Genomic DNA, 14,069 nt, shown 5'->3' with positions numbered 1-14,069 from the left:
TGAAGGAAGTTTTCTGCCCTCTACCATGAAGGGCTCAGGACTTCTCCCAGCCTTACCCCCTGCTCTGAAAACAACTTCTCCTGCCCCTGGGGTGCTGGGGGCTGTCTTGAGTCCCCACTCTGCCCACGTTCTACCCAGGCAAGGCCTGACCTATGCTCCACTCCAGGCAGCCCTGGAGTGGAGGCAACCCATTCTCACTGTGGCCAGCCACCACCTGCCTCCCACTGAAGGGGCTCAAGGTGGGAAGTGCTTCCTAGCATCCCTAACTGGCCTTCAGAAACACAGCAATGACAGTCAGCCTTCTGGCCTGAATGTGTTCCCAAGCCAAGGAAAAGTGGTTTGTGGGTTAGCTCAGGTTTTTCTATTAGCCACCCCACTGTTCCCACTCTATTAGCCCAGATGATCTGGTGCCAATGGAGGTAAATCTGGGTCTGGCTGAACAAGCAGGCAAAGGTGTTGGCTGGCACATGGCAATGAGATGTGCCATCCAAACAGTTCCTCCTATCACAGCGCCTGGAATCCTGCTTTGTGCTCCTTGCTTTAAGTCAGTCTTGCTGACCCTCCTCTGAAACCTCCATCCTGAACAGTTTTTAGCTGGGCGTTGGGACTGCCAGATCTCCCGGCCCTGGGTGACTCAGGTCTAACCGAGGTCTGGCACTCACGGGGCTCAGAAATGGGAGCTGAATCAGAGACTGGCCTGAGTGGGCATCAGAGTTGGACAGGAGGCTGCCCCACCCCTCAGCACTCCCACCCACCCAGCCAAACCCTCCACTCCCTCTGCCTGCTACTCCCAAGCAGAGGGTCAAGTTGGTTTGCAGGAAAGACACATGGTTCTCATTTTAATTAATTAAAGAAAAATCTAATCACTGCATTAAACTTCTCATTACTCCACTTGAATACCCGTTAAGTAAATTTAATTACCAGAGGATTGGGTTTCCCAGCCTCTTTCATTAGCTTCTGATAAGATGGGGAGTTGGGAGGGAAGGGGATGGGAAGCAGAACAATGCCATTCTCAACCCACAGAGGGCAAGGTGGGCAGTGTACTGGGGCTACTGTGGTAAGGCTTTGGTGTCTCCCTGAGGACAGGCTTGGCCCTGGGCGTGGGGAGACGCTCCTCCCAACTACCTCTAGAAAGGAAAAGGCCTAGAATTTGGATATTGTCAGGGCTGAATGCTTCATTTACAGCCACTCTTGGTTATTTATACCCCACCTCCTTCTAAAAGAGTTTGAGGTTGCTAAGAACAGCACAAGCTGAAAAATAACAGAAGAAATCAGAACAAGGGAAAGATGTGCGAGAAAAGAAGAGGAAGCCAAAGGCAAGGCTGCTGAGCAACTACATGCCCCAGCAACCCTAGCACTTATCAGAAAGGGGCCACAAACCAGCTATGAGCTTCCTAGCAGCCAAGACAAAGAGAGCAACACATTTCAGCACTAAGGTCATAACCAACAGAGTATTCATAAGGAAATGCACACCAGACCTTGGTCTTTCCATCTATAAAAAGGGTGAAGCTTGAGCATGAACTAAAGGAAATGACCATTGGCGAAAGCAGTCAGCAAAAGTTTTCTAGAGCAGGAGGGATCTAAACTAGGCCTTGAAAAAGAGGATGGGGCAGACTCCATCTTTAGTAATCATTTATTATTTGCCTTCCCCAGTCAGAGGCATCTCCTTCCTGCCAGCAGGACTCTGAGCTTCCTTTGAGAAGCTCAAAAGAAGCTTCTCTCTCATTGCTGGTCACATGGTTGGGGAAGGACAGACCCTTACCCCAGTCCATCCTCATTTCCTGTATATGCAATTAAAGGATCAGGATTATCTTAACCCTGCCAATAGGGCCCAAGAGATTTATAGTCACTTGGGACTATAAATCCCAAGTCCTAACTCCAGGACTTTTATTTGTTCTATCAGAAAAGCAGGCTTTATCTCTAGCCAAGATCCCAGATTTCAACCTGGTAGCCAGTAGCCCCAGAAATTGCTGACACATCTTACGATTACATCATGTGAAAAGATACTAGGAGTGGAGCCATCACCAAAAAAAGAGAAGCAGAGAATTATAGACAGAAAACAGCTCCCGGTCACATCGTTGAAGCGACTGGATCAAGCCCTGCCTGAAGCCCAACTTACCCCCAGACACTTCAGTTTCATGAGTTGATAATCTCATTTTATTGGAATAAGATTTTTGTTACTTGAAACCAAAGGGATCCTCACAGACACAGTGTTCAGAAAGATATCCTTCCAGTTCCAGAGATGGAGAAGGAGCCAGGGAATGGACAGGGTGGGTGTGCCACCTACCGTGACTGCCACTGTGCCCCACTGAGTCCTGAAGCTTGAGGAGTTGCTTCGGTGCAGGCTGGGGTGAGGAATAGGCTGGGGAGTGGGTCCAGGAGCTGGGCAGGGACAGAGCCCCGAAATGCTGGCAGGAGGCAGTCTCAATGCAACCAGGCCATGGCTGTGGAGTCCCTAGAAAAGAGGAAAAACAAGAATGAGCAGTATGGTTCACATGGGGGACACAGGGGCACAGGGCATCAGGCAGACAGTGGTCACACCTTTCCCAAGGTGAGGCCAGAGTCTGCCAAGTCTGTCTTCACTTCCTCACCTCTTGTACGTCACTTACCCCTTTACTGCGCCCTCACCCGCAGTACCTCCAGGCTGCAGAAGAGCATCTGTAGGAGCCCTTCCCTCTGAAGAGAAGGGAGGATGGGGGAGGGGTGTGCAGGCATGGCTGGAATCCATGTGCTATTGCCAGACTGTATGTGCCTGGTGGCAGGCGGAGGGCAGGGGAGCGTCCCCCTCGGGACTGTGGACTCATTTCTCACAGTTCCTCTTCCAGTGAGTGTCCAGAACCGGGCCCAGGGCCTGAGGTGGCCAGAACAGGACAAAGGTGAGTGAGGCAGCTATCTTCTTTGATCGCTGGTCTGGACTTCTAAGTGGCTTCCCTGGTGGTTCAGATGGTAAAGAATCTGCCTGCAATGCAGGAGACCCAGGTTCAATCCCTGGGTCAGGAAGATCCCCTGGAAGAGGGCATGGCAATCCACTCCAGTATTCTTGCCTGGAGTATCCCATGGACAGAGGAGCCTGGTGGGCTACAGTTCATGGGGTCACAAAGAGTCAGACACTGCGAGTCTGATTGAAGAGTCAGATTGAAGCGACTTGGCACACTGGACTTCTAAAAGAATCCTAGAGAGGACAGTGCTCAACCCAAGGGAATGAATGGTGTTCCAGGCATGGGCAGAGAGCAATGTAGCACCTCTGAGCGCCTTCGCATCTGAAGAAGCAGGAAACCGTCTACTCTGCCTTCACATATACCTCCTTTGGGCACTGACCCAGCTTTGGGGGGCCACCCCTCAAGGGGGTGATAAACACAGTCTTCCCCAGCTTCTCTGAGACCAAGTGGCACCTTTGGGGAGGGACAAAGGGTGGAGACATTTCAGACTCAGGACATTGCCTGAGGTCCTGGCTGTTGGAAAGTCACTAAGCCTCTTTATCCCTTCATGAGTCCTCTGATCTAAGGGATACTGGCTTGCTTCTTGGCTCCATAAAAAAGGCACAACGACTGAGATCCTGCGTCACAGAACACTCAGTTGACTGGGTCTCCAGAAACGTCTCTAGACCAGTGCAGTGGAATTGAGCTTTCTGCAATGATGGGTGTGTTTGATACCTGTGCTGCCTGATATGATAGCTGCTAGCCACATGTGGATGTTGAAATGAGGATAAAGACACTAAGAATCTGATTTTTGTCTTTTCTTTTATTCATTTATATTTAAATCTAAATAGTCACATGTGGCTAGTTGCTACCATATTCAATAGTACAGCTCTGGACCAACCCTTGCCTAGCCCCTGGCCCCAGTGCTATGCGTGCTCAGTGGTGTTGGACTCTTTGTGACCCCATGGACTATAGCCCGCCCAGCTCTTCTGTCCATGGAATTTTCCAGGTAAGAATACAGGAGCGGGTTGCCATTTCCTAACCCAGGGGATCTTCCCAACCCAGGGGTAGAACCCATGTCCCCTGCGGCTGCTGCATTGCAGGCAGATTTTTTCCCTCTGAGCCATTGAGGAACACCCCTGGTCACAGTACCCAGAGAAAACTGAGGTCCAGAGAGGAGATAGGATTTGTCCAAGGTCACATAGAGAGTGGCAAAGGCAAAATCTAGAACCTAACTCTTCGGACTCCTAGCCCCAACTCTCAATAGCACCCACTGACCTTCCCATGTTGGGCTCATGTTCTCCCGTCCTGATCAGCACCGTCACACAGTGTCTTGCTATCCCATTAACCATGCTACTGCTCCCAGGACAGGGTATCAGGCCACCTTTGAAGGGATCATCTCTCCCAGCCACTGCTGCTGGCCAATCCCTCAGGCCCTTAGTCAAGCAGCCCCAAAGAATATTGCTGGGGAAATCATTCATCAGAGAGGAAGTGCCCTGGGCACAGAGCTGGTCACTGCAGGGTTATTAATAACAACAAAATGCTGGAAGCTGCCTAAACATCCCACAATACAGATAACGAAGTGCATCATGACACTGCTGTTTGATGGAATATTATACAACCATTAAAAGTGATAAACACAGAGACTTGTAGCAGCACAGAGCAATGTTCACCTAACAATATTGAACAAGAAAACGGAAAATGGATGAGGGTAGGGCAGGGTTGCAGTGGTGTACAGGGCTCTGTGCTCACTGAGCCCACTTATATCTGTTATCCCAGCCTGCACTGCAGCATAATGACATCCAGAGTTCACACCCATTCTAGAGATGGAGGAGCTGAGGCTTCAATAAGCCACCCACAGCCCTGGTGACATGGGGAGGGAGGGCTAGAATCGGGCTTGAACTCTTTGATTTCTGACTCTAAGGACAGACTTCCACAGCTGTTTCTTTGTGCCATGATGGGGATGTTAACTTTTGACCTCTCCTTTTTATGTATTAACTCATCTTGTTTAACAGATACATTCTAAGTGCCTTACAAATGTGGGCTCATGTGATCTCTACAATAGCTGTAAGAGGGAGCAATTGATACTCATTTTTTTTTTTTTAAATCAGGAAACTAGGGCACAGAGGTCAAGGGTCACTTCTACTTCCAACATGGTCTACAAGGTTTCAGTGTTGTCTTCACAGGAGAAGGGCAAGGTGACAGGGAGGGAAGAGCTGTTGACTTGGAGCAGTAGAAACATAGGCGTATTTGTGCAAGCACATGTGTATGTGCATGTATGTCCTCTCTTTCTAATTGCATGGAAATGCTTTTTTGTAGCAATTGAAAGAAAAAAGGAATAAAATATTGTATCAAAAATTCTTTACAAAACAAGCACAAACACAAAAATGAAAACTTATTCAAAATTAAAGCTACCAATACATCCAAGAGACTGTGAACGCAATCCAGCCCCTGGCAGCCAAGCTCATGTCTCCAGGCTTTCGTGCCAATTTCCTGACCCCGGACTCCTCCCTCCTGCCTGGGTGAGATCCTCACCTCAGAGGGCAGCGAGGAGCAGCCTTGTGTGCAGGTGGACTTCAATAAACACCTCCCGGAGCCCTCAGCACAACACAGCAGGCCAGCAGACAGACTTCAGAGCCCGAGCTGCCTGCGGCTCTACTGTCGCTGGCCAGGGCTGACCTCAAAAGGCCAAGACATCCAGGCTTCTGCCTCCAGCCCCAGGCAGCTCCATCCACAAGTGGAACAACCGAGCCACCCAAAAGGTAAAAGACCTCATCGGAGGTCACACTGCTACTGAACAGAGAAATGTATGTGTGCACATGCCTATGCGTGCATACAACCCACACGTACACGTGTCTCCCGTGTTTGCTAAGTCGCTTCAGTCGTGTCCTACTCTTTGCCACCCTGTGGACTGTAGCCTGCCAGGCTTCTCTGTCCATGGATTCTCCAGGCAAGAACACTGGAGTGGGTTGCCATGCTCTCCTCCAGGGCATTTTCCCCACCCAGGGATCGAACCCTTTTCTCTTAAGTCTCCTGTATTGGCAGGTGGGTTCATTACCACTAGCGCCACCTGGGAAGCCCTGTGTGTCTCCCACGTGTGCGTATAATTAAAATATCAGGTGATACTCAGCTTATACACACACACACAATGATGATTACATTACTAACTGCTACCATATCCACAGTTGTATTTCTATTTCTCCTGTACATTTTTCTGTTATTTTTCATTCTGTCACCAAATACTTACGAGCACTTACTATGTACCAACTATATTATAGGTGCTGGAGATTAATTGGGGTGCCCCTCACAGGGATGGGGATACAGATGATAAGCAAATAAAGAAATAAGATAATTCCAAAGACTGACAAGTGTGATGAAGATGAGCCTGGGCACGTGAGGGAGAGCGCCTGGGATGGGGCTCAAGGGTCCCTCGAGCGGGAGGATCCGAGGAGGCCTTTCTGCAGAGGCCACATCTGAATTTACACGTGGACAATAAGAACTCAGTCAACCTAGAGCAACAGAAGCAGGGCGACGAACAGAGTGGGGAAGAAGACTGGTGTTTCTGAGGAGCCACAAGCCATTTGGCCCCTGGAATGAGATGGGCAGAGGTGGGGCAACTGTGGAAAGGAGGCCACAGAGGGAGGCTGGGCCCTGAAGGCCAAGGTAAAGCTTCGGTCTTCATCCCTAGTGCAATGAACAGTCACCTCGGAAGTGCTGGGACGTCTTACTCATTGTGAAAAGTTCCTTTGGGCTGCTGACTGGAGACTGGATTGAAGAGGAGCAGGCCCAGGAGCAGGGGACCCGTGGGCTGGCTCTGGCAGTTGCCCAAGACAGGGAGATGTGCCTTGGGCCAGGGTGAGGGAGGGACTAGACAGATTGAGGATATATGCTGTTGCAAACACAGCTCATCAGCAGTTGGTTGATGAGTTGGATGTGAGGAGGTGGGGGTAAGAAAAAGGAATCAAGGATGACTCCTAGATCTTCTACCATGGACACGAACTGCTTTTACCACCAGACCCCCCACGAAAAAATTTTAAATAACTGTTAAAAAATAACAGCAGATGAGCCACCATGAAGACCGCCACCCCCCACACACTGAGTCTCACACCCCCCAGGGTGCATCTTTCTTTTCAAGCCCCCGCTGTGTTCTCTGGTCCTGCATGTAGCACACAGGGCAGGAAAGAGATTGGGTCCCACCCTCAGGCTGGCAGGAGACAAGATTGTCCAAAAAGACAGGACAGGGAAGGACAGGGGAGGGTATAGAGGGGCTGGTTCAGAGCAGGCCCCCAGCACGTGCTTGTTAAAGAACGTGCTGGCTGAACCCGAGAAGTTCTAGCATGGGGCGTGGGACTGGGGAGGCAGGGCGCAGCATCTGGGGAAAGCATGAGTTTGAAGGTGAGACCATCCAGGATTTGAGTCTCGGCTTCATCCTAGCTCACTATGGGACCCCGGGAAAGTTCCTTTGCTTCTCAAGGCTCAGATCCCACAATCCTCCCACTCAACGTTGTGATGAAGACTCAGTGAAGTGATAAATGTCAAGAACTGACATTTATAACTATTAGCACCTTTCCCCTTTTGTTTAAAAAAGGGCTAAAGAAGTCAATTTAAGCTTAGACAGGCAAACTTACATCTATTCCAATCAAGATTCTGGAAGTGTTGCCGAGAATGCCAGGAAAGCCAATGGTAAGTGTCAGAATTTCATGACCAAAGAGTCTTGTGGGAAAACTGCATATCCTCTCTTGGCTGCTCAAAAGAGTGACACACACTCCAGCCAGCCACAAGTGAGGCCCTCGTACATCCTTGTCGATGAGACAGAAAACTATGGCCTGGGCTTCTCAGTGGTTAGCTATATAACCACATCCAAGAAAGTGGGAGAAAGGCGGACTGGCCCCTGGGATGGAATCTCACTGGCATCAGCAGGGTTGGTCCTTGGCCCTTTCTGGAACAACCTTTTTTGGCAGAAACTAGAGACTAGAATGTGGGCTTCCCCATTGGCTCACTTGGTAAAGAATCTGCCTGCAAGGCAGGAGACCTGGGTTTGATCCCAGGGTCGGGAAAATCCCCTGGAGAAGGGAATGGCAACTCACTCCAGTATTCTTGCCTGGAGATTCCCATGGACAGAGGAGTCAGGCGGCCTACAGTCCTACTCACAAAGAGTCAGACACAACTAAGTGACTTTCAACTTCAGAGACTAGGATGGAACTTTGAAAGGAGGTCCAGCCTGGAAGGGTCAATTAGGGAGTCAGGATCCCCTGTCCAAAGACCTCCATTTACCCAGGAAGGGGCCAAAGTGTACAAGAGAGGGTTACTAGGCCCTGGCTGAGTTCTGTGAGTAGCTCTAAGAGTGGCCAGGGAGCTGTGGCTTCTGTGGATCCTGGTGGCACGCGAGGGCTGGGTAAGCCAATCACTCCAACTCTGGAGATGCTGCAGCCATGCTTCATCCTTGATGTATCTGTCTAGATGATTTTGGATAAAGTGAGGTCTGTTCACAGGGGCTTGACAGGAAGAGGTGGGTCTGAACCCCATGTTCCCTGGGGAAGCCTCGAGGGCCTGCTCAGGACTTCAGGTCCCTGGCATTGGCATTTATGGGCCCAAAGAGTAGAGCTAGGCCCAGTGAGGAAAGATTCGAGGAAGAGAGATTGCTTTTCAGCATGAAGAGTAGTGAGCTCCCTGTCCCTGGGGGCATGCAAGCAGAGGTCTGGAGAATATATATGCTGGGTAGGGATTTGCACTAAATGTGGGGGTTGCTTTCAGCCATGGGGTTCTTTAATTCTACTCACATGTGAATCAGGACTAGATTATGTGGATCAAAGAGGGTGTTACAGAGAGTGAAGGGAAGGCCAGATAATGCCCAGAATAATAGTGGTTATTATTATTATTACTACGTTATAGATCACCAACCTTCCTATCTGTTCTCTAACTCGATCTTCTGCCCATCCCAGAGGCACAAAGGATGATTAACCCCATTTAGCAGATGTGAACACTGAGGCCCAGAGAGGGAATAAGACCAGCCTGAGGTCCAATAGCACATTAGCCCCACACCGAGGAGCCTTCCCCTCTGAATTCCAGTGGTCATCCCACCACTCCTGCTGCAGAGGAGGGAGCAGAAATCTGCCCTCCAACCAGGGCTCCTGTCCATTTGTCAAGACTCCCTATCCCTGAAGGTTAGAGGCTCTCTTTCTGCACCCCCACAAGAAACCTTGGAAGGGAGTCCTAGCCCAGAAGGTGTCTCCTCCCAGGTTACACGTGTCCTGCTCCCCGCCACTTTCCTCTCATTCCCCTGTGGTCCTGCCACAGCCCCTTAGGTTGGTTCCTTCAGACCAGATCAAGGACCAGACACCGGGCTTTGCCCAGGAAATGAACTCAAGGGGAAGGGTCCCTCCTGCTCAGCCTTATTCTTCACCTCACACCTACACAGGAAGCTTGAGACTGGGGAGAACTAGAGCCCACCTTACCAGGTATCCCACCAGAACACCTTCCCTTTTCCAAGCCAGAGGGTCAGAGAGAGGGCATCTGGGCAGGAGACGTGACAGTGTCAGGGAGTGGGGAGACTGGGACCACCAAGGCAGGAAAGCTGCCACCTCCAGTACCACCCATGCCACATCATACATCAAACCCCAGGGTATTCCTGTGAGCCAAGGAGCAGCATCTCACTTTACAGGTGATGGAATGAAGGCTCAGAGAGATTAAGAATTTGCTCAAATTCAAAATACTAAATTGAACAGAAACAGCCTGTAAGTTCTAGAGCCAGGATTTGAATCCAGGACTGGCTGGTTCTAAATACCCTGTGCTTTCCCAGGCTCCCTGCTGCCTCCACAGAAGTGCAAGGAAACTCAAATAGGCAGCCTGGTGAGCAGATGAAAGGGGGAGCAGTGAGGGCAGAGAGAGAAGACAAGACAAAAAGACAAAAGACAGAGATCAGCTGGGACAGACGAACTGACAAGTGGACCCTGCAGGGGCCAGAAGGAGGCAACTACAGAAGCCCCCATCTTGATCAATGAAAGGCCCCCAAGTGCCACCCCCACAGCCATCTGCTCCTCCAATTTAGCTACTAGTCTTCCCTAGGTCCTCCACAGGATGCCCAGGTCCAAGGAGCAGAAGAAACTTCCCGTCCTGGGAGTACCCCATCAGTGAGGGTGTCAGGTCAGATCCCTGGGTCTGGGCAGAGAAAGGAGGTGGGCAGAGAAAGAAAGGAGCCAGTTCTGTCCCTGGGCAAGGCCCTCAGCCCAGCTTCTGTCTGCCCCTGCCAGGCTGGAGGGTCCAACGGCCCCAACAGCCCAGCAGGTACAGCATTCCTGCCGGCCCCACATGTCTGGAGGAGCATTCTGGGCTAGCCAGGTGTCCCCAAGTCCCACTGGCAGCCGAGCACAATTGGTCTGTCCCCAGAGCATGCAGGGTTTAGCAACAGCCTCTCAACTGAATATTTAAGAAGAAAATTACCCCTCCTGCTTTTTTTTTTGTTTTTTGTTTTTTTTTTTAAGAGAGAGAGAAAGGGAGGGAGCAGGAAGCCAGCAAAGGAGGGAGAGGGAAGGAGGGTGGGAGAAACCTACCCCAGCATTGCAGTCAAGGTCACAGGCATCGTTGTGGGGCAGTCGCGGGCAAGGAGCCTTTAATCTGGGAGTTCAGGCCGAGGAAACTAAACGCTGGAAACCGGAGTACATTACTGCCCTGAATGATCTGTCGGCTTCTATTAGGCTAAATATCCCTGGATAATAGGGAATTATCCTCTGAAAAGGCAAACTGCCGGCCTCTCCAGGGAGGGGGGTGCGGTGGGAACCTCTCATCGTGAGGGCTCTCCCACGGTGATGGGGGGAGGAAAGAACAGGTCCAGCTAGGAAAGCCACCCCCATCCCACACCCCCTCCTGAGAAAGTCACAGTCACCAGCTATGCGAAGCTTGTGGCGGGTGCCAGCACCCCACCCCCTCCTCCCCAGACTCTCCCTCCACTAAGGAGTCTGAAAAGATGCTAGACACAGGGTCGAGGCCAGACAAAGCCTCCGTGACAGCAGGTGACCGTGGGCAAGTCCCTGAGCCCCTCTGAACCTCTGTTTCCCTGTCTGCTAGATGGAGTTAATAATACTCACCCGAAGGCTGTGCCATAGGGAGGAGGAAGCTGGCGCCCAGCCTGGCACAAAGTGGGCACCCAGGACAATTCTGCTCATGCCGTTCTGCCCACTGGTGAGGACCTCCTCTTCATCCCCTCCTCCTCATCGTCACTGGCCCCCGCAGGGCATCATCCCCTCCGCCCCATTCTGCCCACTGTGAGGACCTCTTCATCCCCTCCTCATCCTCACTGGCCTCCACGGGGCACCACTTCCTCCACCAGGAAACCCTCCCTGGCCCCCAACCTTGGGTATCTCCTACAGCCAGGACCCCACCTTCTGGGGTTCTGGGCTCTGCCAGATTCCAGTGGTTGTTCACACATGGGCCCTTCAGCTTCAGGGGTTCCCTCTGAACCAAACAGTATTTCCGCCTTCCCATCCTCCCCAAGCCCTCTCACACGCACGACTGGCACTCAGGACTCCGCTCAGAAGTGCAGACTGGGGCTGGAGGAAGCCAGGATCAGGCATGGACTGGGTCCATGGAAGGGCGTCACTCGTGGAAACGCATTCGGCACCAGCGAAGCCGTGCCAGGAAGCCAGAAATTCCAGAACACGAGTCTGCAATGGCAGCCAGACCATCTGCAGGCTGGCCAGGGCACAAGGCAGGGCTGGGCCAGGTCAGAGAAGCATAGCGGTGGGACTTAGGACTGGGTTCCTGGCACAGCACCGAGGCCCTGGAGGTGTTCAGGCCAGGAAGGGCCTGAGGGGTCAAGAGGGGCATGGCTGACCTGTGCGGGGAGAGGAAAGGGTCAAACGAGTAGCTGGGTGTGGAGCAGCGACATACCGCTGAGCATCATGGGTACTCATGTCCAAACAACACTGTCCAACTTTGTCAGACCAGTTCAGTTCAGTTCAGTCGCTCAGTCGTGTCCAACTCTTTGCGACCCCGTGGCCTGCAGCATGCCAGGCCTCCCTGTCCAACACCAACTCCCGGAGTTTACTCAAACTCATGTCCATTGAGTCGGTGACGCCATCCAAGCATCTCTGTCATCCCCTTCTTCTCCTGCCTTCAATCTTTCTCAGCGTCCAACTTTGTAAAGTCTTTTAAGTCCACTAGTTACTTTGATCTGCATAGCCTTCAGGTGAGGGGACAGATTGTGTGTGTGTGCTAAGTTGCAACTAACTCTTTGCAACCCTATGGACTGTAGCCCGCCAGGCTCCTCTATCCATGGGATTCTCCAGACAAGAATACTGGAGTGGGTTGCCATGCTCTCCTCCAGGGGATCTTCCCAACCCAGGGATCGAACCCACGTCCCTTATGTCTCCTGCTTTGGCAGGCGGATTCTTTATCACTAGTGCCACCTGGAAAGCCCGAGGGACAGTTCAGGGATTACTATTAGCAGTTCCTTAGTTCATTCATTCAACAAGAACTTGCGGAATGCCTGCTTTGTTCCAGGCATTGTTCTGCCTCACTCAACAGAGAGGAAACTGAGGCCCAGAAGTGCTGCCCAGGAAGTTCCATGGCCCCATGGAGTGGGCGGAAGTCCAGGCTGCTGTCAGCCCCCATTAGTGAGAGGGGCCATGGGGCCTCTGCTATAGCCCCAGAGACTGCAGGAGTGACCGGAGATGCCCATGGGCTGGGAGACCCAGAGAGCCTCCAGAGACGGGGAAGGAAGAGGAGCAGTGCCAGGCAGGAGCTGTGGAAAGGGGAAGCCCAGTGGTGGGTGAAGGGGGATCATGGGCAGGAGGGGCCTCAGTCTGGAGTGAAAGCACCTCTTCCTCCAAGGCAGGGGCGGGAAGCCAGAAAGTGTGAGGGGAAGGAGGGAAGTTCACGGTGGAGGGTGCTGAACTCCGTGGGTAAAGGCTGGGGACAGGGGGGCAGAGGCACAGGTGAGGAATGACCAGGCCATCAGCCCCGCCCGAGGAGAGGAAGCGGCATGCAGGCAGGGCCAGAAGGTAGGGGTGGGGGGTCAGAGTGGGCCCATCAGTAGGACCTGGAGCCTGGCTGGGTCCTCTAAGATGTCTGAGCTCTAGGGGAGGGACAGAGGGCAGGGAACCCTAGCAGGGAGAAGCAGGCCCCATGACCGCCCTAGTGGGTGCCCAACCCAGTAGCCTCAGGCTGCCCTGTGCCCCCAGGGGACTGAGAACCTCCCTGGGGTGTGGGCTCCCAAGGGCCCAGCCACAGGAAAAGCCCAGAGCAGGCTACATGCCTCCGGATTCTCCCTGCCACTGAAGGGAGCCCCTGAATCAGCTCAGGAATGGCTCTTCCCTCTCAGTTCCTTGAGCCAGCCCATCCACTCTGAGCAGTCGCCAGCAGGTTCCCCACTTCCCTGGGCGCTCCTCTCCTCATGGGTAAACTGAGGCGGACCTCACCTTTCAGTGACCAGCCAGGTCAGGAGAGCACTGCCCAGTGCCCAGATGCACACAGTAGGTGCGCACAAATGATTTGGCCCCTTCCTGTCCCTGGTAGTGGAGCCTCTTCTAGTCCGCACATAGCATCCGCAGTGCCTCGCACGCACTTTTGCTCAGTTCACTTTTATTGAACTTTACAGCTAACCAGCTGGTAGCGGTGGAATGAGGTCAGAATTCTGCCCACTGGACGCAGTGGGGAAGGGGCTGAGAGAAATCAGGACATCGTGGGAGGACGTGGCGACGCCCCGGGGAGCAGACGTGAGGACGCAGCAGAGGCCGAGGTAGCTGGGGCGGCAGAGGCCCCTGCTGTCGCCACACACATTAGCACTCCTTAATAATTCAGCAGGCAGGGGGCCAGGGGAGGGGCAGTGAGGGCGGCGGGGATGGGGTTCACCCAAGTGGAGGGTCCCAGGGCAAGTGGGCCCCCCGGGCCCCAGGCCTCCTCATGGCCCCCACAGCCTTGTGAGCTGCTCCTCCAACTCACCCTGCCCATTTCAGAAGCTACCCCACTGTGTGCCAGGCCTCACCCAACCAACCAAGAGCATTGGAGAGAAACTGACACAAGTCAGAAGGAAAGAAGAGCCACTTCTGGGAGGAGGGACAGAACCTGGAAGGCTTCACAGAGGAGGTGGCTTTTCAATTGCGCTGGGTCTCACCTGGCTTTTCTATGAAACAGGTCTATATACTCCTCCTCCTC

At 52.6% G+C, this 14,069-nt stretch overlaps 1 protein-coding gene across 2 annotated transcripts in view; it reads right to left on the bottom strand.

Moving 5' to 3' along the window:
- The window catches only part of LINGO1 (leucine rich repeat and Ig domain containing 1), a 187,494-nt gene that overhangs the window by 80,497 nt on the left and 92,928 nt on the right, over positions 1 to 14,069 (bottom strand). Inside the window, exon 3 of one of the 2 annotated variants that reach the window (XM_043490301.1) lies at positions 2,288 to 2,455. The gene's annotated coding sequence lies outside the window, so the exon portion shown is untranslated. Of the gene's footprint in view, positions 1 to 2,287; positions 2,456 to 14,069 lie in introns of those variants that run through there. The other variant, XM_043490302.1, reaches the window with a different exon arrangement.

This window comes from Cervus canadensis, chromosome 17 (assembly GCF_019320065.1).
Source record: "Cervus canadensis isolate Bull #8, Minnesota chromosome 17, ASM1932006v1, whole genome shotgun sequence".
Lineage (NCBI taxonomy): Eukaryota > Metazoa > Chordata > Mammalia > Artiodactyla > Cervidae > Cervus > Cervus canadensis.
The sequence above is the reverse complement of the archived record's forward strand: the minus strand, read 5'-3'. Positions and strand labels throughout refer to the sequence as shown.